Genomic DNA, 23,885 nt, shown 5'->3' with positions numbered 1-23,885 from the left:
TAAACGGCTAAACGTAGGCACTTGAAATTTGGAAGGGACGTAGTTTAGGTACCGTAGAGGTGCACTAAGAAAGGAATTCCCGAAATTACCACGGGAACGGGAATTAGCGGAAAAATCCTTTTGTATGAAAAATCTAAACCGCTTAAGTTAGATGCTTGAAATTTGGTGTGCAGGTACCTTAGTAAACTTAAAGCTTAGGTACAACAGGATATCGTAAAATTCCCACGGGAACGGGAGTTAGCGGGAAAAAACATATGTATGAAAAAATCTAAACTGCGTAAGATAGACGCTTGAAATGTGGCATGCAGGTACCTTAGTAAACTTAAAGCTTAGTTACAACAGGATATTGCAAAATTCCTACGGGAAGGGGAGTTAACCGCTGAAGATAGATGAAGGGGGTAAAACGGGATCCACGTGTACGAAGTCGCGGGCGGCCGCTAGCTATCATCTATCTATCTATATAAATAAAAATGAATTGATGTTCGTTAGTCTGATTATAACTCGAGAACGACTGGGCCGATTGAGCTGATTTTGGTTTTAAAATTTAATGTTTGTCGTAGTCCAGGTCTAAACGGTGAGTAAATACGCGCGCGATATTGTTTTTCTGTGACAGACAAAATTCCACGCGGGCGAAGCCGCGGGCGGAAAGCTAGTCTTTTATATTTAGTTTATGATTTCTTTGTTTAATTATTACTAAAAATAATTAACACATGCAATATACCTACATAATAATTAAAATTATGAGTATTTGATTGTATTCATAATAAATGAGTATTTCTCAAAAAAAAATGTACGTAACGAAACGGTAGTAACGAAATAGTAAGGCCATAAGGCTTGTTATACATTGGCGAAATATTGTGAATGCTCTTCATTTATTCAATTCGAAATATTTGTAAGTATGCACCCAAATACGGGGTAATATTAAGAGGTTAGAAATAAAATAAGGGAGTAATCATTCATACTATTTTAATAAAATTATTTTTGTTCCATCATGTTTATCCAGTTTGAGTCGTTCTCTGTAAGCTTTTTGCCTTTCGGCATTGGTTTTTGGCGGCATTCCTAAAAAAACAAAAGAAGTAATCACATAAAAACGTAATCTAAATGATTTGATTATTTTTTGCTGGTGGCACTTCTGTAAAGCAGATAGTATCCAATCCTTTTGTTATTGACGCTCTATATTTTTTGAAATAAATTAGGTAGTGAATATGACTATGCTTAGTCAGGTAATAACAGTATACACTCAGCACTATGTTGTACTTTTTCGTAACGTAACGAAATTCGTAAAAAACGTAACGAAATATTAGACAAAATGAGATCAGAAACAAGTATTTTTTTGATAAAAGCTGTTACAGCAAATATAAAAGCTTACTAAATGTTCGTACCACACGTATTACAAAAAATGGTTAAATGACTTACCGTTCTATATAAAATCGCTGATTTTACTTCCTGTTACGAAAAAGTAATCCGACAAAACACACACGTTTTCACTGATTTTCGCGATAGATGTATGGCGGAGACGTCAGGCCAACAGCCATTCAGAGTGCAGCTATTGTTGTCCGTGTAAAAAAAATATGGAATTGTTCAGAAACCATGGGAAAGTAGAAATAATCGTAACTAAAGAGTAAATAACGAAATAGTAAATGAGAGCGACTCATTTTGTTTTTTTGCTTTAAATTGCTAATTATTATATCACCCCATAGAAAATAAATTTGATACAGAAACTGCGATTACTGTAGAACGATAATACAAAGAAATTTACAATAATTTAGTTACGTATTGCATTTTATGAAACAAAAACACATGAAAAAGCTAGGGTGGCAAACAGGTTTTTGTATGAAAGGTAAAAAAGGACTATTTTTAAAATATCTAAATATTTGGTAATAAGTAGGATTATAGCTATAATTCTTCGTTATCTTAAAGATTAATATTCATCCTTCAAAATTGTGTGTGTGTTTTTTTTGTGTGATGATTTATAAATATAAAACTTTTGAACTGTTTCAAAGCACACTTTTTTTTTTCAAAATGTACATTTTTTTTTTGAGAAATACTCAAATACAATGTATTTTAATAGACGTAAAATAGATTAAATATAATAATAATAAGTTGATCTTACTTAAGGCATATAATAGGTATTTAATTAGGTATCTAGGTAGATAGACTGAAAATACACTGTAATTAATATAATTTAATGATAGTGCAGGTGCACTATCATTAAATTATATTAATTACAGTGTATTTTCAGTATTCTCAATTTTTCAAACAATTATAACCTACGTACAGTAGGTATACTTGACAAATTCAATTAGCTATATTTAATTTTGATAATTTGATAACTGACTTAAATTACCACATCATTATCCTCAACAAGTTTTACATTTGTATTTTAGGTTTTAGTAACTTGTTACTGAGTGGAATGATGCCGCGTAACTTCCTACTTTGTAGTAACTCTGCAGGTGAAGCCAAGTCTGTACTCAATGGAGTATTTAAGCACTCCAACAAAGCAAGGCGGTAGTCGGTACCATCCTCAATACTCTTAATCATAATATTTTTTACTGTTTGTATGGTCCGCTCAATCTGTCCATTGGACTGCGGATAATATGGAGAAGAGGTTATATGACGGAACTGCCAAGTTTTTGCAAATTCTTTAAATTTAAAACATGAAAATTGAGGACCACAATCAGACATAACTATGTTAGGTATACCCTGACGACTAAATATATTTTTCAACGACTTTACGACTGTTTCAGCTGTATTAGACTGCAGTTCAACTATTTCAAAATATTTGCTGTAATAATCTACCAGTAATAAATAATCCAGGCCTTTTAATTGAAATAAGTCAACGCCTACCTTAGCCCAAGGCCTATCGGGAATTTCTGCGACTGTAATTCTTCCTTTTGATTATTTTTCTATGCGACAGGCACACGTCACAATTTGATATGAGATTAATTAAATCTTTATTGATATGCGGCCAGAACACTGATTCCCTAGCTCTTAGCTTACATTTGTCTAAACCCATATGTCCTAAATGTATTTTATTTAGCATTTCTTTCCGCAACGACCTTGGAATAACGACCCGGTCGTCCTTCCAGATTAAACCGTAAGCTGTTGAAAGACTTTCTTTATATGTATAGGTAGAACATACTCAAATATTACTGAAATCGGAAACATCGAGATTTTTTACCTGCCCGGTTCGCGTGGAATGCCCCTTAAATTAAAAAAAATAATTTTAATTTCATAAATCAATGGTACGGAACCCTTTGTGCGTGAGACTTCGACTAGTGGAAAATAGCAATGAAAACTTTAAGGCTGGGTTGCACCATCTTACTTTAACAAACGTCAAAAATCGGTCAAAGTCCATACAAAAAGCACTGGATAACTGGATAACGTTATAGTTACCGTTAAAGTTAGGTGGTGCAACTCAACCTAAGGTTTATAATTTACGTTTTCTAGACCTCTCTATTACTTGGGGAGTTTTTAAAAATTCAAATCATTGCATTATTTATTCATTGCATCATGTAGTACATTGGATGTTAAATTGTAGTGTCTTAGAGCTAAACACTGCTGGGCATTGCTGCATTGCAACGTCAATAGTAGGCATTATTATATACAGTACAGTTAAGTTTCAAACATTGCGTACTATTTCACTAATGTCAACACAGTAATATAAATATTTATTTTTAAATAGAAGTCAATATAGTAGTTTAGTTTACTATAGGTAATTAATTATTGCTAAAGTTCGGCAAAAAATATTGGCACTAAAGGCTTTGTGAGGCAGCTTTAAGCTTTCAATTTTCTTGACTGTACAAGACTGTTTTGTACAGTCAAGGAAATTGAAAACTGGATGCGGGCAGCGCAGGGCCAGTCGTTATGGAAATCCTTGGGAGCGGCCTTTGTCCAGCAGTGGACGTCATTTGGCTGAAACGAATGAACTAGAACAGTGTAACTTCGTGATGACTGTTACACCTAAAGTAGAGGCTTGTTTTATAAATAACTAGCTGACCCGGCGAACTTTGTTCCGCCTTAATGGCAATAAATAACGGGATAAAAAGTATCCTATGTCCTTCTCCTGGCTCTAAACTACCTCCGTGACAATTTTCAGCTAAATCGGTTCAGCCGTTCTTGAGTTATAAGTGGAGTAACTAACACGACTTTCTTTTATATAATAGAAGATTGTAGCTACTTGGTATTATTCAGAATAGTTTGGAATTGTAGAAACATACAATTTCATTCATTGAAATAAAAATAAAATAAAATAAACCGTTTAAAATGACTATTGTTCGAAAGCTCCCAAATGCTTTCCGCTTGATTTTGTATGTACTCGTATGTTTTGGTCTACTTAAAATGCGGTTTCAATGTTTTAGTTTTCTTTTTCAATTCGAACCAACGAACGCTTTTAAATAACTGAGCCCTAAACAAATAAACTAGCGCAAATAAATCCATCGTTATTTTATTATTTTCATGCACAGTTAAACATCGTTCTAGTAAAGTGTATTTGTTGTTGACTTTGAAAAAAGGTTTTATTTCAGTGGGTTTTTTACACGAATACCTAGTGTTGCATGAAAGGAGACACACACGAGTAGCGATGGGTATCGTTTGATTACTTCGTATGATGCGATACGATACGATATCCAAACAATATTTGAACGCGGGCACTCCACTTACTTTTTTTGGTAAAGCTGTGGATCCCTGCCAGTGGGGATATGTCGGCACGGCGTATGTTCGTGATTTTTATAATGGTTCTTGTTGGGTGATTTGCGTATTTGCAATGTTTTGAGTTTAAAACTCCAGATGATGAGACACACCGAAAACGCCGTGGCCTTCGTCACAGGGTGGCACTGCTCAGTCTACTATCGTTTTTCGTGTTTTTTTTTGCTTCTGTTCATACATAATAGGTCCTACATTAGTAACTGTTTTCATTTGCGCGATGTCCTATATCTAGTAATTAATATTCCAAAGCCACATCAAAGTGATGTTTTACAACGAATTTGCACGGTTAACTTAATTATATATACTGCGTTCCTCACCCGCTTTGTTGAGTTTGAATTGGCGTGGGCAGTCATGTCAAAATGTTTATTAATGTTGAATTAGTACAGATCATGCCGTAGTAATTGTGTAGTTTTACCTCAATTAAGTGAAATATTTCACCAGCGAATGCCAGCCCCTTTGAGTTCGCTCACAAATATGTATTCTACACTAAATTAAATAAATTTTTGGTTTGGCTAAGTGGACATGCAATTCGAGTGAATGTTCCCGGTGCGGTTTGTGTTTCAGAAATAATTTATTCGGAACGCAGGACCGAGCTAATATTATTATATTCGCTCGTGGTTTTAGTTTACAGTAAGGCGTGTGGTCCACGAGGGGCGAGTTGTAGTCAGCAAAATATTACCTATTAGAATGCAATATTTTCAACAGAATAAGGCTGAGTTACACCACCAAACTTTAACCGTAACGATAACCAGTGGAGTTTGGCAGATATTTGACATTTGTTAAAGTCAAAGTAAGATGGTGCAACCCAGCCTAAGTGCCTATTCATTGGGTGTTTGACGACATTGTGCATTGTGTCGATTCATACATAATTCCGAAGACACTTCTAAAATCCAATAGCTAGTGTATTTCGATTTTTAGTTTCTTTGAAATTGATAAAATGTTTATATGTAGGTAACTATGTAGTTGGTGAAATAGTGACGTCATCAGCTTGTATTACAATTACCCTTTAAAATATAGTGGTGAATCATATTTTGAAAGTCGTAAAAAGTAAATCAATTGTTTGATAGAGTCAAAAAATAGCGAATCGGATTTAGCGCATACCTACAAGAGATAGGTGCCCATATTCTCAAACATTACTATGAGTTTTCACAGAGCGCGTGGACGCACAGGGTCACATACGAACCAATCACAGAGTTTTTATTCAACGATGTGCGTTCGATTTGCTGCTTCACATTCAAGCATTCTGTTCTGTGATATGAAGTGACGCAAATGTCACATGTATAAACATATTGCATTTGTGTTGTGCTTTACACCAATATACGAACGTTCCACAACTGTCCTCGAGCGCGAGAGATGAATCAATAGGCCCTCTACTTAATTATTGCCGCTTTGAGCAATATGGCTTCCCGAGAATCGGCTGGCCTATCAATTAGGTGTCCGATCCGATTTAACTGGTTAGGGGGAACATATTATACATATTACACTGTGAAGGTAGAGAGCACTACAACACGCTCCTTTTGATTTCTGGAAATTTTAGGAGTATCTAGTCTTTTTGTTCATAATTTTCATTGATAAGAAATGTAAATCATTCGATAAGGTAAAAATAATGTTATTGATATTTTTTACATAAAGGTGTTTTTACATGTTTATTTATAACTAGCTTTCCGCCCGCGGCTTCGCGCGCGTGGACCCCTGAACCCTATGTTTTTCCAAAATAATTTTAGCCTATGTTACTCGTGGATAATGTAGCTTTCGAATGGTGAAAGAATTTTTAAAAACGGTCAAGTAGTTTTTGAGCCTATTAATTACAACCAAACAAACAAACAAACAAAGTTTTTCTCTTAATAATATTAGTGGAGATAGTGTAGATGGTGAATTATTTTGCATGAAAAAAATTTTCGATTCGTTGAAGAAATTATTAATACGATAGACCTAGAGTTCCAGAAAACTTCAGAAAATCAAAATAATCCAATCTGATCTGATAAAATGATCAAGTGTGAATTGGCATTTGCACGGCAAGTAGGTATGTATTAACCACCCTAGACTGCATCTCACTTAATATGAAGTGTGATTGCGGGCAAATAACTACCAGCTTTTTTCTGTAAAAAAAAACAAGGATCGAGGGATGGAAACTAAAAAATAAAAATGGAGATAGAGTTTTTTGGGAGTCTCTACAACACTATTAATATAAAGATTTGATTGTTTATTGTATTGAATAGGCTCCGAAAATACTAGACTAATTTGAAAAATTGTTTCGCCATTAGAATTGCCTATTTCTGATAAACATCGGTATCAGATTTAATTACACTCGGCGCTGCTGGATAGCCAGTTCCTTTGCTTGAACTAGATAACAACTAGCGACTTTGTTTTGAAGAGCGCCAAGGTTCTGGAGCTCTTGGAGAGATTTTTTGAAACGCATCTAAATACGTCTTCAAGGAATAGAGAGGAACTATTTAAAGTGGATTACTAAGAATATTGTATTTGCTTGTTAACGCTCTAAACTAAACTACCCTGAAGGATTTCCGTGAAAGTTTAATGATAGATTGCCCGGTGCTTTGTCCTGCTGGAAGCTCTTCTGGAAGGACTGGTTTTTTGTTCTAAACGTCCTGCCAGAAGATCGTCGCAAGTCCTGCCCGCAGTACGCAATTTGTACGTTTTTGACTGCTGGTCCTTCCAGCAGTACGGTGACCTTCAAATTTGAACTCATCCTCACCAGAAGTAGTAAACACTTGGTTAGTGTTTACTAAATAAAAAGTTATGTCGTAGAATTATTTCGTTTAATCAGTCTTTTACTTTTTTTAATAAATTATAAACTTGTTTATCTTCTTTTAACTCAATTAATAGGAACTATAATAAGGGACTTTAAATTAATTACTTTGGTACGTCACTTTGTATTAGAAATTATATTAAAGGGGAACGAATATTATATACTGGGAAACACGTCTGAGTTTTCGAGGTAGAAACACTTTTTACCTAACATACTCTGCAATAATATACCAATACGTAACTCAGTACAGCATCCATTTTAATATGTTAATGTGTAACCTTTTTTGCTAAAACAAAAATACACTTTTTTCCGAGGTTCTCTTACTCACTGCTTTTTTTTCTCACGGTAGTAGAAATCTATTTTAATCTGGAGGTATGTCAACCATAAGCTTCTTCGTATGTTGATTTGTCTTTAGCATAGACTTTAGACTTCGCTAGTTGGGTTTTTGTAAAACAAACTGTCGTTTCAAGCTTCAAAAGAAACACGCAGTTTTGAAAAAAAAGAGAGAATAGACAATCAGACGGATGTATAAAAAATCTAATAAGCACGCTAAAGATTACCTTGCTATATCAGATAGGTAAAAAATGCAAGTGTAAGTCACATACCCATATATCACAATACCTCTTATTATTGAAAATCACCGCACGCTACTGTTTTATAATGTAGTGTAATTATAATAGTGTTAATGATGACAAGTCCGTTGACTTGATATGAGTTTCGCGAAAAATATTTTAGCGTCAAATACCAAGCGAAGAAAATTATAACCATGATTTCGAAAGTTTCCGTAAAGAAATATCGTTATGCCTTTTTGCGTACGGTAATCTTCATAAGTTAGCAAACGTATTATGTTCTGGCTTGAATGAAGTGAAAATTGATACCCAGAATCACTAGTTTAAGATTTATAAAATTTTATAAAAAAAAATAAAACCGACTCCAAAAAACCTACACTAAAACGTAGAAAAATAATTACTAATTACCTACTTATTTATTAGGACGAATTATTAATATTTATGTAGGTATACCATGATTGATACTTCTGGAGTCGGTGCCAAGATTATGAAACATGTAAAGTTTGCCTGCACCGACTCCAAAAGTATCAATCATGGTATACCTACATAAATATTAATAATTCGTCCTAATAAATAAGTAGGTAATTAGTAATTATTTTTCTACGTTTTAGTGTAGGTTTTTTGGAGTCGGTTTTATTTTTTTTTATAAAATTTTACTTATTTCTTGATTTTTAGTTAACTAATTATTACCTTGATGTTACCACTGAAGGTAGGCAGTACACTGAGACCAAAAAAAATTGGTTCATAATCGGCGGAGATATTGCGTATAAAAAAGTCCATCCCCAATTTTCCACCCTTGGGGGTGAAATATTTTCTTCAAATTCGCATGAAACCACCCTTTTGATAATACCTATTCAACAAAAAAATCATCGTTCAAATTGGTTTATAATCGGCGGAGATATTGCGTATAAAAAAGTTCATTCCCAATTTTCCACCCTTGGGGGTTGTTTTTTTTATTATTAAATTTAAATGGGACCACCCTTGAGGTATTACCTATACGCCGAAAAAAGATTTGTTCAAATCGGTTCATAATTGGCGGAGTTACCGCGTAACAAACATAGAAAAAAAAACAAAAAAAAAAAAAAAAAAAAAACATACGGGTCGAATTGAGAACCTCCTCCTTTTTTGAAGTCGGTTGATAACTAAATGTTTGATGATTATCTTTAAAATGATTTGAATCAGACAATATCAAGAAGTAAACTGGCGTAAGAAATGAATAGTTGTTATACCTTTAATAAACTTCCGATTGCGAAAATCTTGATTAAATTAATAAGGGATTCGAGATTAAGCCCTTGGGGAACACCCCACGTTACTAGAACTTTCCAGGGCATTTATAAATTCACAAAAGTTTTATAGATCGATCGACACTCGATAGGTAGTTTAGAAAACCCGCATTCCTGGGAATACTGTTAAATGCAATCTTATTAGAAATAAATTCATACTACATCCTGTCAAAGGCCATTTTAAAGTCGTTAAGTAATTTTTTATCATATTTTTTGTCGAGTTTAGGAATGTTCGACAATGAAGTGTATGAAAGCTTTTAATTTCTTATACTTTATACGTTACATACACGTGGTTTTAATTTAAATCCGAGTAAGCAGTTAAGCAAGTCTTAACAATAACTAGTTTTACATCTTAAGTTATTTGTATGTCTCGTAGATATACCTACCTAGTCCAGATTAGATGGATGGCCTTGGGGTAGAGACTTATCACCTCTAGTCCCACGCAACTCTTGGGTAGCCAAGTTCTATAGCTTGACCGCCAATAAACCCAAGCAGTGAAGGTTTAGTCTTGGAAAAGTTAAATTGTCATTGGACTTGCAATATAATTAATCAGAAGAACAAAGCATGCTCCACTTCCTACCCCTGGCCTTTAGGTAGGTTTACTTCCAGCGGTGGACAAAATGTAATGTGGGCTAATATTGAATTTTGCTAACCAGAAAATAAGATTCAGTCAGCTTTACTCGAAGTATAGAACAAGCCTAATAATTTCCGTTTAATATCGATGCTCAATCGAGTATGATTAGCGGTCGCAATGTTTATTCATCTGTCAAAACCATGTTTATTTCAAACGTAAAGAGCAGGATACCATAATTACAACATTGTGTTTGGTTAAACCTTGTGACAGCGCAAATAATGAGTTTAGCTGCGATTTTAAATTAAATATCTGATATTTAATTAGACTAGATTTGGATTTGGAACTGGAAAATGTACATTTGTTTGATATTTTTTGTGCGCGTGACTGACATTGATCCCCTTTCAATAGATTAATAATTATTATTTCCTACTGGATTACACCATATTTATAATGCGTACATTTTAAATTATTTAGTCAAAACTTGAGCATCTGCTATGCTAATGCTAATAAACAGATTATTTATCCAAACTTACTTAAATTTAATTAATTAATTATCACCTGAAATTGGGAAAATGGATACACAAAATACATTCTGAAACTGATAACTCAAAATGGCGATATTAATCCCACTGTCGCGATGTCGGACATAAAGGATAAAATAAAATAATGCTATCAAAGGAAACATTATTAGGAATATTTTGTAAACAAAACATCCAAAAGTAAGGAAAATTTAAAAGCCAGACAAGCGTCGGCTGGATTGCTGAAAGCCTAGATTTGCCCGGAAACCAGTTTTATTTTTTGGAATGGATTGGAAATCTGAAGTCGAGGTTTCGGGAAACTCGCAGAAAAGTGATCGTGTACAAAAGGTTTTCGAATTAAAATGAATCGATAAAATGTGTAGTAGAACAATTGGATCGATTCGGGGGTATTTTCAAATATTGACAACATGAACCTTCCGGTAGCGCATTTTCTTATATAACTTTTCAATTCCTATCATTGGAGGTCCGAAAATATTTCTCATACAATTTGATACCATAATGATCATTCTTCATAAAAAATTTAAAATCTACATATTTAAAAACATAATCATTGATATTCATAATATCACTAATCATACACTTAGTTTTTAGTAATATTTGTTTTCATATATTTTTCTATACTAATGATCGAAACTCATAATCATTCGAATAAATAACTATAACATTCATAAATGTGATGTATCCTAATATTTGTTTTCATAAATTTATTACTCATAAGTGTATTTATCCATATTATTGAAAATCATGATGTCTATATTCGTATTAAATCGTATTTTAACATTAAATTAATTTGAAATGGTCCAAAACAGGCAATATTTTGTGCCACAAAACTAACGTGACAGAAACGAATCGCTGCAAAACCGACTCCACGTAGTCTTGTCTGCCCTACCCCTAGAGTGTAATTTAAAAGCCGGAGGCGCGGAGGGAGGGCAGCCCTCGCCCGCTGTAACGAGGCTCAGGCGCCCGGGTGAGCTGGAGCGGCTGAGGCTGGTCGCCGAGGCGCCGAAGGCGCCGATGGTTCCTGAACCTCGTTACGCAAGGGCGGAAGGGCTGCACATCCCGCAGCGCCGGAGACGAGGAGATACCAATGTATGCTGCATGCTTATTTACTTTATTAAATGTTATATATGATTTTTTAAAAGATACGAGTATGTCTGTTATAAAGTAAATTATTCTGAACAAACAACATTATGAGTTGAAGTATGTTCTTAGTAACAACATTATTAATTAAAACAATATTTTATTATCAATGAATGTTATGAAGAAAAAAGATCTGAAAATAAAAATTATGTATTTTAAATGGTTCTTGGCAGTAACAGTATTGATAAAAAAATTATGATTACTAACTGTTATGAGCTCCGTTGGTACTGTTGGTAGTAATAAAAATGTATGAATAAAAAAAGTATGAAAAATAAAAATATGAAGAGAGATTATTATGAACACAAATCAGTAGTAAGACAAAGAATAGGATTAAGAATTTTATGTGAGCCAATATAGAACCGAACCTTCCTCAAGTTATCAATATTTTCCTTCATTTTTATAAATTCTTTCATTGTAATTTAGGTACTTATTTTGTTTAACAAAAATACGAAGCACTACAAACAGTAGTCTACACAAAAGAAACTTTTGTTTTTGTCTTTCCCCTACTTGATTTTCACAGACAAAAGCACAAAATAATATTTCTGTGGACCAGCTTTTCTAGGTAATCTGTACAAGATCGCAAAAGATTAAACAAAATGTTGTCAAATTACTAACTACTTGAACTTACCATTACTCCAGATACTTAATCGATACTAAAGTCAACTAAAAATGACAAATCTTCTACACCAGTCTTTCCCAAAGTGGGCGATAACGCCCCTTTGTGGGCGCTGCAGGCTTAAAGGGGGGCGGTAAGAGACCCAGAAAAAAAATCGGGACGTTGTGTAGAGGCTTGGGAGGCGTCATCTACTAGGAGGACTCTTAGACATCGACTGTGCTCGACTCTTGACTACAAAAATGGGGGGCGCTAAAAAATAATGTATTCTCAAAGTGGGCAGTAGACTAAATAAGTTTGGGAACCACTGTTCTATACTATAATACATCTGTAGAGAGGTCAATTCTGTACATGAAATATATTTTCAAAATAACTATCAGGGGGTGATAAGTGATCGATACTGATGCCAAAAATGCAATCAGTAAAATTTTTGTCTGTCTGTCTGTCTGTCCGTCTGTATGTTCCTAATAGAAACAAAAACTACTCGACGGATTTTAACGAAACTTGATACAATTATTCTTCATACTCCTGGGCAGGTTATAGTATACTTAGCAATTCCCACGGGAACAGGAATTAGCGGAAAAATCCTTATGTATGAAAAATCTAAACCGCTTAAGTTAGATGCTTGAAATTTGGCATGCAGGTACCTTAGTAAATTTAAAGCTTAGTTACAACAGGATATTGCATAATTTCCACGGGAACGGGAGTGAGCGGGAAAAAACATTTGTATGAAAAAATCTAAACCGCGTAAGATCGATGAAGGGGGTAAAACGGGATCCACGCGTACGAAGTCGCGGGCGGCCGCTAGTACATAATATGTTTGCAATAATAAAGTTGAAAATCAATTGCAGTTGTTCTGAATGACCATTCTAATCCATTCAACGCAGTTGTTGCGTTGAAAGACAACCTAGAGACTTGAAACTTGCTTAAAATTGCCAAATATTAGCACTGTATAACGTAATTACTACCTGTCTATTACCTAAGTAAATTGTATTATTCCTTGCCTATACTAGTTTTGTATTACTTAATACTGGCAGTAGGTTAAACTGTGTGGGTCACAAAAACTATTAAAGCATAATACTATGGAGGTACCTCTTCTTCATGTAAAATATGTGGCGTAACATTAAATCGATGCTAATAAAAATGCAGTTCTCATTTTTAAACTACAATCAAATAAAGCACTATCTTCCTGAATATCATAAAATAATATAAATATGTTGTGCTTTAAAGAGCTCAGTGAGGTCCTTTTGTCTTTTATTGCATAGTTTAAAAGTTAGTGCATAGTTTACAGTTAGAGTAAATGTCGTAATAAGGTTTCTGTAGTGTATATGGTGTCACAGTGATGTTTCTTTGATGCGCCGTTGTCCGTTCATATCGTTAGTTACAAATGCAAATTCAAACAAACGGTTCATTTCAATTGTCCATGCATCACATTTCCCTAGAACGAAATGTGTTGGGTTACCACTAAACTAACGAGAAGTGGTCAATATATTCATTTGTACGACTTCAATTGTTCGAATGGTATATTTCTCAGAATTAGGCATATTATCGCTACGATACGTAAACGAGATGTTAACCGCGCCATTATCTACTTCATATTTTAATCGGGAGCACATCACAATATGTATATATTTTTGATTTAGGATAGAACTGTACTATAGAACCTAATTAGTGATGATTAATTACAGGCAGATGACTCGTATAACTTAATATCAAAATATTGACTAAAAGATTTTTTACAATTTAAGAATGAACAACAAACCATATTGTACCTTTTAACCTGTACCTACCTTTGTTTCTACAAGATTTATTAATATTAACATTAGTTTTTTTAAGTGTTAATCTCTTTGTCAGTTTTGCGGTGCCCCTACGGGTTGTCATGAGTGCCAGCAACATATTGTAACTATACTGGGTACTTCTTATTTAATTCCACTACGTTATTTGGTTCTGTGTACCATCCGTACCATCTGACATTTTTTGCAAGAACATACTTCAGTCCTACCTAATCGTACATGAGTCGTCACAAGGTATGGTCCAATCGAATAAAAAGTGCGTTCTATCAATATAGTCAACTAGTTTTCCGCCCGCAGCTTCGCCAGCGTGGAATTTTGTCTGTCATAGAAAAACTTTATCGCGCGCGTCCCTGTTTCAAAAACCGGGATAAAAACTAGCCTATGTCCTTTCCCGGGACTCAAGCTATCTCTATGACAAATTTCATCAAAATCAATTCATTGATTTACGCGTGAAAGCAAGACAGACAGACAGAGTTACTTTCACATTTATAATATTAGTATCATGGATTAGTATAAAATAAATGTAGAGTATAGAAGTATAGATTCCAGTTAATCATAAAGCTGTCCACAAGTCGTAAATTTTTTAAATGTTTTCGATAGTCATAGAAAAAATAGTCAATATCTTTATCGCATTCCAATATTTACATTTGTTGTAGTACATTTCTTAACACAGCAACATTTTTTTCTACATTATTTATTAATTCGACATAATAATATAAGAAGTCGTCGACATGACTTTCTTTAAAAAAGTATTTAAGTATGTTTATATCCGTTGTCTAGTACCCATAGTACAAACTTTGCTTAGTTTGGGGCTGGGGCTAGCGGCGCAGTGTAAATGTCCAAAGATATTTATTTATTTAAATAAAGCTGCCGACATTCAGCCGCCAGGCTTTCGACGGGCTTGGTACTACCTCTAGAGTCCTTTTTTTTTAAGATTATTAGTATTTTTTTTTAAATTACTAATACTCCCGTTAGCCCCTCGTACTAAGCTAAATTTAATATGCTTGTATCACGAGTGAACTCACCACAATAGTCGAGCGGCGGCGGGGACCAAACCCGCGTTCCCCGGATCACGAGTCGGCCAGTCCGACCCCTTCACCGTTCGGCTATCGTGTCTTCCAAACAAATTAGACAAACAATAATTACAAAACGTTACATTCTACTTCATTGTCTCATCTAGGTATTAAATCCAGGATCCTTGGTCGAGAGAGCACAACTTAAATCAATGGACTACGAGGACAATAATAATTAATAATTAGGTAATTTAATTTCAATTCATTTTACATGGTATTTGTACTTTCAGACGACCACGTGGCTTTGGTTCTTATTATCATGATGTCCTGTGCGGAAACCCATTGTCATCGAAATAGCTGCATTTATAATAAAATTATAATAAAAAAACTTTTTTAAAAACAAGCTTTATCCTGTAATGCAGTTGTACTAAAACGAAAAAAATAATTGTATGCTTGGTTCAAAGAATTTCAAAAGCTTGTATCGCGCATGGAATTTATTTCTCTTTTTTTCTGTTTGCAATTATTTTTTTCGTTTTAGTACAACTGCATTTCAGGATAAAGCTTGTTTTTAAAAAAGTTTTTTTATTATAATTTTATTTTACACTTTTTAGTTGTATCTCAATCTCTGGGTTATTATTTAGCACCAAAGTGCTCGAGAAGTCGAATCCAACGAACCCAAACTCGATAAGATTCCGCCGTTTCGTTTAGGAGTTCCTATGGCCACCTCCTGACTCCATCATCAGGACCCTGGACATCATCTAGCACCCATTCTTTTTTCATTGTTCGTCAATGATATCCCCAAATATCCGAATACGGATTTAGCCCTCTTTGCGGACGACACCGCACTCTACAAGTCCGGACGTAATCGGAATTACGTCATCTTGGCGCTCCAACGCGCAGTCACACAATTAGGCGAATGGTTCAGGAAGTGGCGTATCGAGGTAAATTCCGAAAAAAGTGCAGCAGTGTACTTTTCTAGGGCTTTGTCTGCGAAACGTCCTCCGGTTCGCACTCGTCCTATTATGTCCCACCCATCTCACCTTATTTGACCAAACTATTCCTTGGAAGAGTGAGGCCAAGTACTTAGGTGTCACCCTCGACCAGAGATTATCGTTCGCTCCGCACCTCAGGCGCGTCTTGAGCCGTGCGAACCACTACACCCACCGACTCTACCAACTAGTTGGAAGGAAAAGTAAATTGTCACTTAGAAATAAGTTGACAATTTACAAAACCTGCATCCGTCCAGTGTTGACCTACGCCAGTCCGGTGTTTGCTCACACTTCCTGCACAGTCCTTAAGAAATTCCAGACCCTCCAAAACAAATTCTTACGCCGAGCCGCGGATGCCCCGTAGTTCGTGCGTAACACGAATCTCCATAGAGATTTCGAGATCCCATCGATTGATCACTTTATGAAAAAAGCCTCTCGCCGCTACTTTGATAAAGCGATCAACCACAAGAACCCTCTTATCGTTAGCGCCGCCACGTACACACCCCAGAAAGATGTCGCTGCCCAATAGCGACGACCTAGGCATGTCCTAGACGACCCGGACGATTCTATGAATTAATGAATTTCTGAACACAGACATCATTGCCTTAAGCACGCCAACTACTCCACAACACAGTAGCTCGTTACACCGTACTCGCCAGCGAGTACGAGGCCCTGCATTTCATTTCGGACGATACAGACATGTACCGGGCCGGTTCTCCCCAATCCGTCCCCCGGACACGGCTTGAGCCAAGGTCCGAGCCTACCGTGGCGCCCTCAGGCCGCGTCCGTAGTCCCCCTTAATCGGGCCCACTAGAGTGAGCCCGCCGTAGGCTGGACTTTGGTCCAACACCGCGGTGGGCAACCCTCTAGTTGGGTTCGCCACTGATCGGGCGCCTTATGCGCTCGATACGGCCCGATCGCGAAAGTCGGTCTGCGACCGACGCGGACGAGCCTGGGCTCGGCCTCGTCGGCACACGCACCGACGATCGCCAAACGGCTAGAGTACCTTCTGTACTCGCCACTCTGCCCGGTGAAGCTGGAAAAGCTCTTCAAGATACCAGCGCGCGTCCCTTCAAAAAAAATCATCTAGCACTAAACTGCTTGAAAAGACAAATCCAACGAACCCAAACTCGATGAGTTTCTGCCTTTTCGTTTAGGATTTCCTATGGCCACCTCTCAAATCCATCATCAGGACCCTGGACATCATCTAGCACTAAATTGCTCGAAAAGACAAATCCAACGAACCCAAACTCGATGAGTTTCTGCCGTTTCGTTTAGGAGTTCCTATGGCCACCTTCCTAATCCATCATAAGGACCCTGGAGATCATCTAGCACTAAACTGCTCGAAAAGACAAATCCAACGAACCCAAACTCGATGCGATTCCGCCGTTTCGTTTAGGAGTTCCTATGGCCACCTTCCTAATCCATCATAAGGACCCTGGAGATCATCTAGCACTAAACTGCTCGAAAAGACAAATCCAACGAACCCAAACTCGATGCGATTCCGCCGTTTCGTTTAGGAGTTCCTATGGCCACCTCCTGACTCCATCATCAGGACCCTGGACATCATCTATCACTAAACTGCTCGAAAAGACAAATCCAACGAACCCAAACTCGATGAGTTTCTGCCGTTTCGTTTAGGAATTCCTATTGCCACCTCCCTAATCCATCATCATGACCCTGGACATCATCTAGTACTAAACTTCTCGAAAAGACAAATCCAACGAACCCAAACTCGATGCGATTCCGCCGTTTCGTTTAGGAGTTCTGTTGGAAAGTATGTATATCAAAATAGTATATAGTAATTAAAAAAAATAAAATAAAAGACAGTCGTAAGCAGGCCCGTCCGACTTTGTAGGCAGCGCCGTGGACTTTATTAGGTGGGCTGCTAAGTGTGTTCCCCGATCAAAAAAAAATTCTAATAAGGATTTTCTCAAACGACAACACTTAAGTCATTTGTCAGTTTGTCGGTGATTAATTTGTCACAACTTTCAAAATTTATAAAAACGGCTATTCAAATGTTTTATCATCCTGTTGGAGATATTGTCTAGTGTGATTGTGAGATACAGACTCAGTAGTGCTCTAGTAGGTATTTAAGTTTGGAGACAGTGACTTTTTATCTAGTGTTTTAGTTTAAGTCACGAGACATCATATTTAATAAAGAGAATAATGTGTTTCTAATTGTTTTGAGTATCATTTTCTTCATCTTATTGACGGGCTTAGTTACCTCTGAAAAGTTTTTGCATTAATTAAAAATAATGGTAGAACATAAAATCAATGACATAATATTATGTCATTGATTTTATGTCATGATAATAAGTTAGTACCAAAGTCACTCACTAGATGGCGTTAAGAAAAGTCCAGTTTTTTTTTATGGAGTCGCCGTTCTTCTCGTCAGAGTAAATATATTCTTTGGTCGTAAGTCAGCAACCGACTCGTTTTACTTATAGGTTATGGGCCCAGACCCATTTTAAGTGAAAAAATAGTTTTATTGTAGTATTTTTCGTGTTGAGTCAGTTAAAATGAGTTCCAGTTATCTCGCTAACGTGCCAAAGCTAAAAGGTCGCGAAAATTTCGACGATTGGGCGTTCGCAGTGGAGAACTTGCTAGTTCTGGAGGGTGCAGAGAAGTACCTAAAGCAAGAAGGAACGGGTGCAGTCGCAGAGGCGGCAGATGCAAAGACTCGAGCAAAAATGATTTTGACGATTGATTCATCATTATTTGTGCACATAAAGGATACAACGACCGCGAAGGGATTGTGGACAAAACTACGTTCTTTGTCGCTCGGTCGCTACATCTACGGTACTCCATATTAAAAGTCATGAAATCAACGGGTCGCTACATCTACGGTACTCCATATTAAAAGTCATGAAATCAATCGGTTGTTTAATCAGTGTCATGACATCAAAAGTCGCGGTGGGTAAATAACGAACTTCTCAGGGTGGGTAAGTAATATTTTTTAATCATACATAATTGTGTATTTAAATAATGAAATAAAGTAATTAATTAGTACATGTTTAAAGTAAAGTTAATGTTAAAGTATCTTATTGTGTATGATACGTACTACAAAAAAGAATTGCTTGCTATTCCTTTCAGAAATTGAAAAACATCCATACTATCGTCACGCCGTTCAAGAAACCGCGAGATTGCTTCTTGATGCATCCTCTTTTTCTTTCTAGGTGGAGTAGCTGGTACCGCGCTTTCCATTCTGGCAATTGTTAAGTTGGTGGCTGCTTGTTCTTTTTTTAGCTCACCAATTGTGGCATAAAGACCCATTTTTTATTATCCATTAAGGAGTTCCAGCGTCTGTGCCACGCTTCAATTTTATTTAGAGTCCTCGGCAAATTTCTGTTGTTATGGTTTAGAGCTCGTGAAGCACTTACAGGATCAGTAATCAGTTTTTCGGTATCTTGTGTAGTTTAGAAATAATCGAGTTACATCACTTATCGTTTCCACCCTGTATAGGTACTTAATATTTGAAATATATTACTAATTATTGCTATAAGAATTTTGACCGAATAAAACTTTCAATTCTATTAGAACTTTAGACATTTCTCTCACTTTAAGCGGCATTGAATTTTTAATCGGATTTTGAAACTGTAACAGATATATTAAAGATGATCCCATATTGCTGTCAACGGAACGGGGCAACAACGACTGCGGAGACATTTGAGTACATACGCGTGCGTGTGTGTGACGAAGTCCTTGCGAGCAAATCCGTGGGTTGCGGGCGTACGTTAAAAACCCATGCCAAAGCGGGAATACAAATAGATACAGCAACATTCATTGTAACGTACCTACTAATTATTATGGAGTACTGTAGATGTAGCGACCCGTTGATGCATAGTTGTCGATATCTAGACAATAAACACATCGACGTTCGATAACAAAACATTCATTGTAACGTACTAATTAATATAGAGTACCGTAGATGTAGCGACCCGTTGATGCATAGTTGTCAATATCTAGACAATAGATACCTACTTCGAGGTTCGATATCAAGTATGACACCCCTTCGTCGGACCTGTGTGCCTACCATGAGTTTACGTTAGGTGAGCTCGCTAGCGAATACCTACGTCAAAAAATTCTATGAAGATTTTATTTCTTGAAAGTAGCCGCTAGGGGCGCTGCACAATATGTCATACATTTAAGTGTCATTTTTTTACGCAGTCGCTAGCGAGCACACCTAACGTAAACTCATGGTAGGCACACTGATTTCTATAAGGTTGGAAAGCTGTGAAAATACATTGAAGTAATATTACTACGTATAGAACAGACATCGCGAACAAAATATGTACAGTGCGGGGTGCGGGGCGGGAATTTGACGGACAGCTGTCAGTCAAATCCATGACTATCAAGTTTCATAATTTATGGCGATAAAATCTGCACCGAAAATGTCGTACTTCATTGATAGGATTGCACGAATAGTGACGTTCCTGCGGTCGCCTCATCATAGACATTGTGAAACGATTGTGAAAATAAACAAATCGGCTAAATTGTGTTAAATTTTCATGGTGCTCAATAGCAAAAAGGTTCAGCTACTTACATTATTTTCTTTTATTATATTGTGCGTTTTCTGTAATGTAATCTAAGCTCCCCTCCCTTAGACTAAAATTAGCCCTCCTAGACAAGTGACAAAACGTAGCAGTTGAAACATTCGAAATCACTTCGCTCTGCCGTTTTTTGGTGTTAGTTACTTCACTCTGTGATGCGATTTTAAAATTACAAGTGGCGATTCCGAATTCACAACTGAGGGGACTGAGGCTAATCGTGTTACTTGTGTTACAAGTGCGTATGGGCTTCATACTTATGCTTAAGCCATTAATTATTTTTCTTCCCGATTAAAATCTAATGTAATCGATAATCGCCTTGAGAATCGTTAACTGGTATTTTCTATTCGATAAAACAATTACCCATCTCTAGTTTAAAACTGTCATCCAACAGCGCACGAAATATTATGAGTTATAGATAATGATACCATTACAGAGGCGACACTTCGTTTACGTTTAGTTTCTGCCTATTGAATTGGATACTGTAAGGAAACATCGTCATCATCATTTTAGCTACTGGACGTCCACTGCTGAACAAAGGCCTCCTCTAATGATTTCTACATCGCCCAGTTGATAGTGGCCTGCACCCAGCGTCTTCCTGCTATCTTCAGTCAGTCCATCTTGAGATTTTGGAAAAATTCCCACTCGTCACGGTAGGAACAAAGCTAGGGATGACCCACGCCTTCACTCCAGAACCAATAAAATAACTGAAAGTCAGAAACTTTCAGTTATTTTATTGTCTCTATTGTTAACTATCTCAGTGGTTGAGTACACGTATAATAGCTGTGAGGTAGAAGTTACGGGACTATTCCCACCTCTCCTTTTCACCGCTGCATCTCCTGTGTAGCTAGCACCTAGACTAGTTGATTTAAAGCCAAGGTATATCAGTTTTTAGGTAATGACTTAGTGCATCTAAAAATGTAAAACTTTCTAGTTTTTTGTAACATTGAAAAATCTAAAAAGAAGCATCATTTTTTTACCAAGTGTTTCTAAGAAATTTAAATGGAGGCTTTTGATGACAACGTATTGCTTACTTTTTCAGCTGTCGAACGAATCACTTTTATACTCATAGGTCCTGTACATCGGTAGATTTGGTAAATAAATGAATCCATCCGGACTCAGAAACTAAAAAAATTAAAATAGCTGTAATTTTTTAATACTGGATTTGTCGATTAAATTGATCATATTACTGCGCCCTAACGGGTCGGACACTGGTGACCAGACACACTGTACAATTATTATAATTTTAGCCTATCTCGTGAGCTAGGTGTCAATAATTAGGGTGATTTACTAACTAACCAGTCGCATACGAACAACAGCAGTGAGATTCAAACAAGTTTGATCCATGATGCCGCACGACTATTGTGTGAGCCCACCCGTAACCCAAGCTTATTTAGCTTAACACAAGGGGCTGGACGGGACTATTAGTAATTTGTGCAATACAAAGTGCTTATAATCTTTAAAAAAATCTTTTTATTGCTGTATTTAACCTTCCTTTCGTATACTAATTTATGCGTCAGTGTCAAGTCTGCGATTTTTATTCTTTGAAATTTTCGTAAAATGGCTGCCGCCGCGGTGACGCCTTGTAATTAACAAATTAAAATTAAATTAGTGTTTTAAAGTGCATAAATGTACAACTTAATGGTAAAAAGTCATTCCTTGATTTTTACTTAATATGTATCTGGAGTTATTTGAAAAGTATTTTCGTCTATAGGATGGCATATTTCAAAAAACAAAACTGCACTCAAGCGTGTTGTCACCATTGAGTTATAATGTACTACGTACTAGAGAAGACATGTCAACTAGACTGTTTCTGGCACTTAAATAGGTCCACGGACCGAAATACAATTAGTATGTGCCCAGCGCTTGTCACGAGGTGACGCGTTTGAGCGAAGTTTTGTTTTCTGAAAATATGCCTTCATGTGCATTAAGATACTGTTCAAAGAACACCAAGAACACAAGTAAAAGTCAAGGAGTGACTTTTCATAAGTAAGTTCAACATTTATTATATAAAAACACGCAATTGATTTTAATTTTTAAATTGCAACGGGTCCCCGCGGCGGTAGCCATATTTACGTGAAAATCAAAGAATAAAACATTTCTATGCGCAGAATAGACACTATCCCCCTTACTAATAAAAAGTTACACAGTTGTTGAACACTGTTTTAAAATGACATTTCCATACTAAACGTCAGTTTAAAACACTGTTCAACGAGCGTGTAAGTTTTATTAGTAAGGGGGGTATGTATATTGACGTATAATCTATATAAATAAAAATGAATTGATGTTCGTTAGTCTGATTAAAACTCGAGAACGGCTGGGCCGATTGAGCTGATTTTGGTTTTAAAATGTTTGTCGCAGTCCAGGGTAGGTCTAAACGGGGAGCAAATACGCGCGCGATATTGTTTTTCTGTGACAGACAAAATTCGCGAAGCCGCGGGCGGAAAGCTAGTGTTAAATAAAAATGAATTATGATGAATATAATTTTAGTATTATTTATTATTATTAATTTGGATTTAAAGGTTTCCTCGGCCGTGCCGTGATACAAGAGAAATATGGATCAAATTCGTTCAAAAGAATCGCAGCGAAGAAACATGGTTACCTACCGAGCATTCATGCATATGTTCCATGCATTTCCAAGAAAACGAAAAATTCACCTCTAAATCGGGAAGAGTGTACTTAAAGAAATCTGCAGTGCCATGCGATAACGTAATTATATTATTATTTTAATACTATTTTTATTAATTTTTAATACTGTAACGGTATTCACAGGCTTCTAAAATAACTTTTTCTTTTTCAGCCATCAACATGTGAACGGGAAGTATCAGAATCGTTGTCTGAATCAGTAAGCAGTTCGAATTCTATTTTTGACAGTCCAAGAAAAATTGTACTTAAAAATAAATTACGCAAGGAATCTGAAGCTAACAAGAAACTCACTGAAAAAATGAAGAAAATTCAAAGCCAAAATGTTTATTTGAAGAAAAAAAATGCTTCTTACAAAAAAATTGTCCAAAATTTGAAAGATACATTTGGACTCAATTTAAATGCCGAGATTGATTTAATGGCTAAAGCAGAAGTTGTTGAGTTACATAAATCTTTAATGAAAAAGAATAAACAGAGCAGGCATTATCTATTATGCCTGCTCTGTTTATTATATATATATATAATAAACAGAGCAGGCATAATATATACTGATTCGATACATATCTATGTATCGAATGAGTCAAGACCATTTGGAGTTGTATTTTGGTTCCATAAGAAGTCATGGCGGTTATAATAATAACCCCAATGTCTTACAATTTAGAGCAGCATATAAAAAAACTTTAAATCACCTGGAACTTAAGTCAT

The 23,885-nt window shown here is 36.1% G+C and overlaps 1 protein-coding gene and 1 long non-coding RNA gene across 2 annotated transcripts in view; one reads left to right on the top strand and one right to left on the bottom strand.

Moving 5' to 3' along the window:
• LOC135086718 (calpain-C) overlaps window positions 1-23,885 on the bottom strand; it is a 321,338-nt gene that overhangs the window by 206,713 nt on the left and 90,740 nt on the right. The gene's annotated exons all lie outside the window — the stretch shown is intronic.
• LOC135086578 (uncharacterized) lies at window positions 22,310-23,649 on the top strand. The gene is made up of 3 exons (XR_010260529.1): window positions 22,310-22,526; window positions 23,060-23,246; window positions 23,338-23,649. It is a non-coding gene; the product is annotated as an uncharacterized LOC135086578 (long non-coding RNA).

The sequence above is a fragment of the Ostrinia nubilalis genome, chromosome Z (genome assembly GCF_963855985.1).
Source record: "Ostrinia nubilalis chromosome Z, ilOstNubi1.1, whole genome shotgun sequence".
Taxonomy (NCBI): domain Eukaryota; kingdom Metazoa; phylum Arthropoda; class Insecta; order Lepidoptera; family Crambidae; genus Ostrinia; species Ostrinia nubilalis.
The sequence above is the reverse complement of the archived record's forward strand: the minus strand, read 5'-3'. Positions and strand labels throughout refer to the sequence as shown.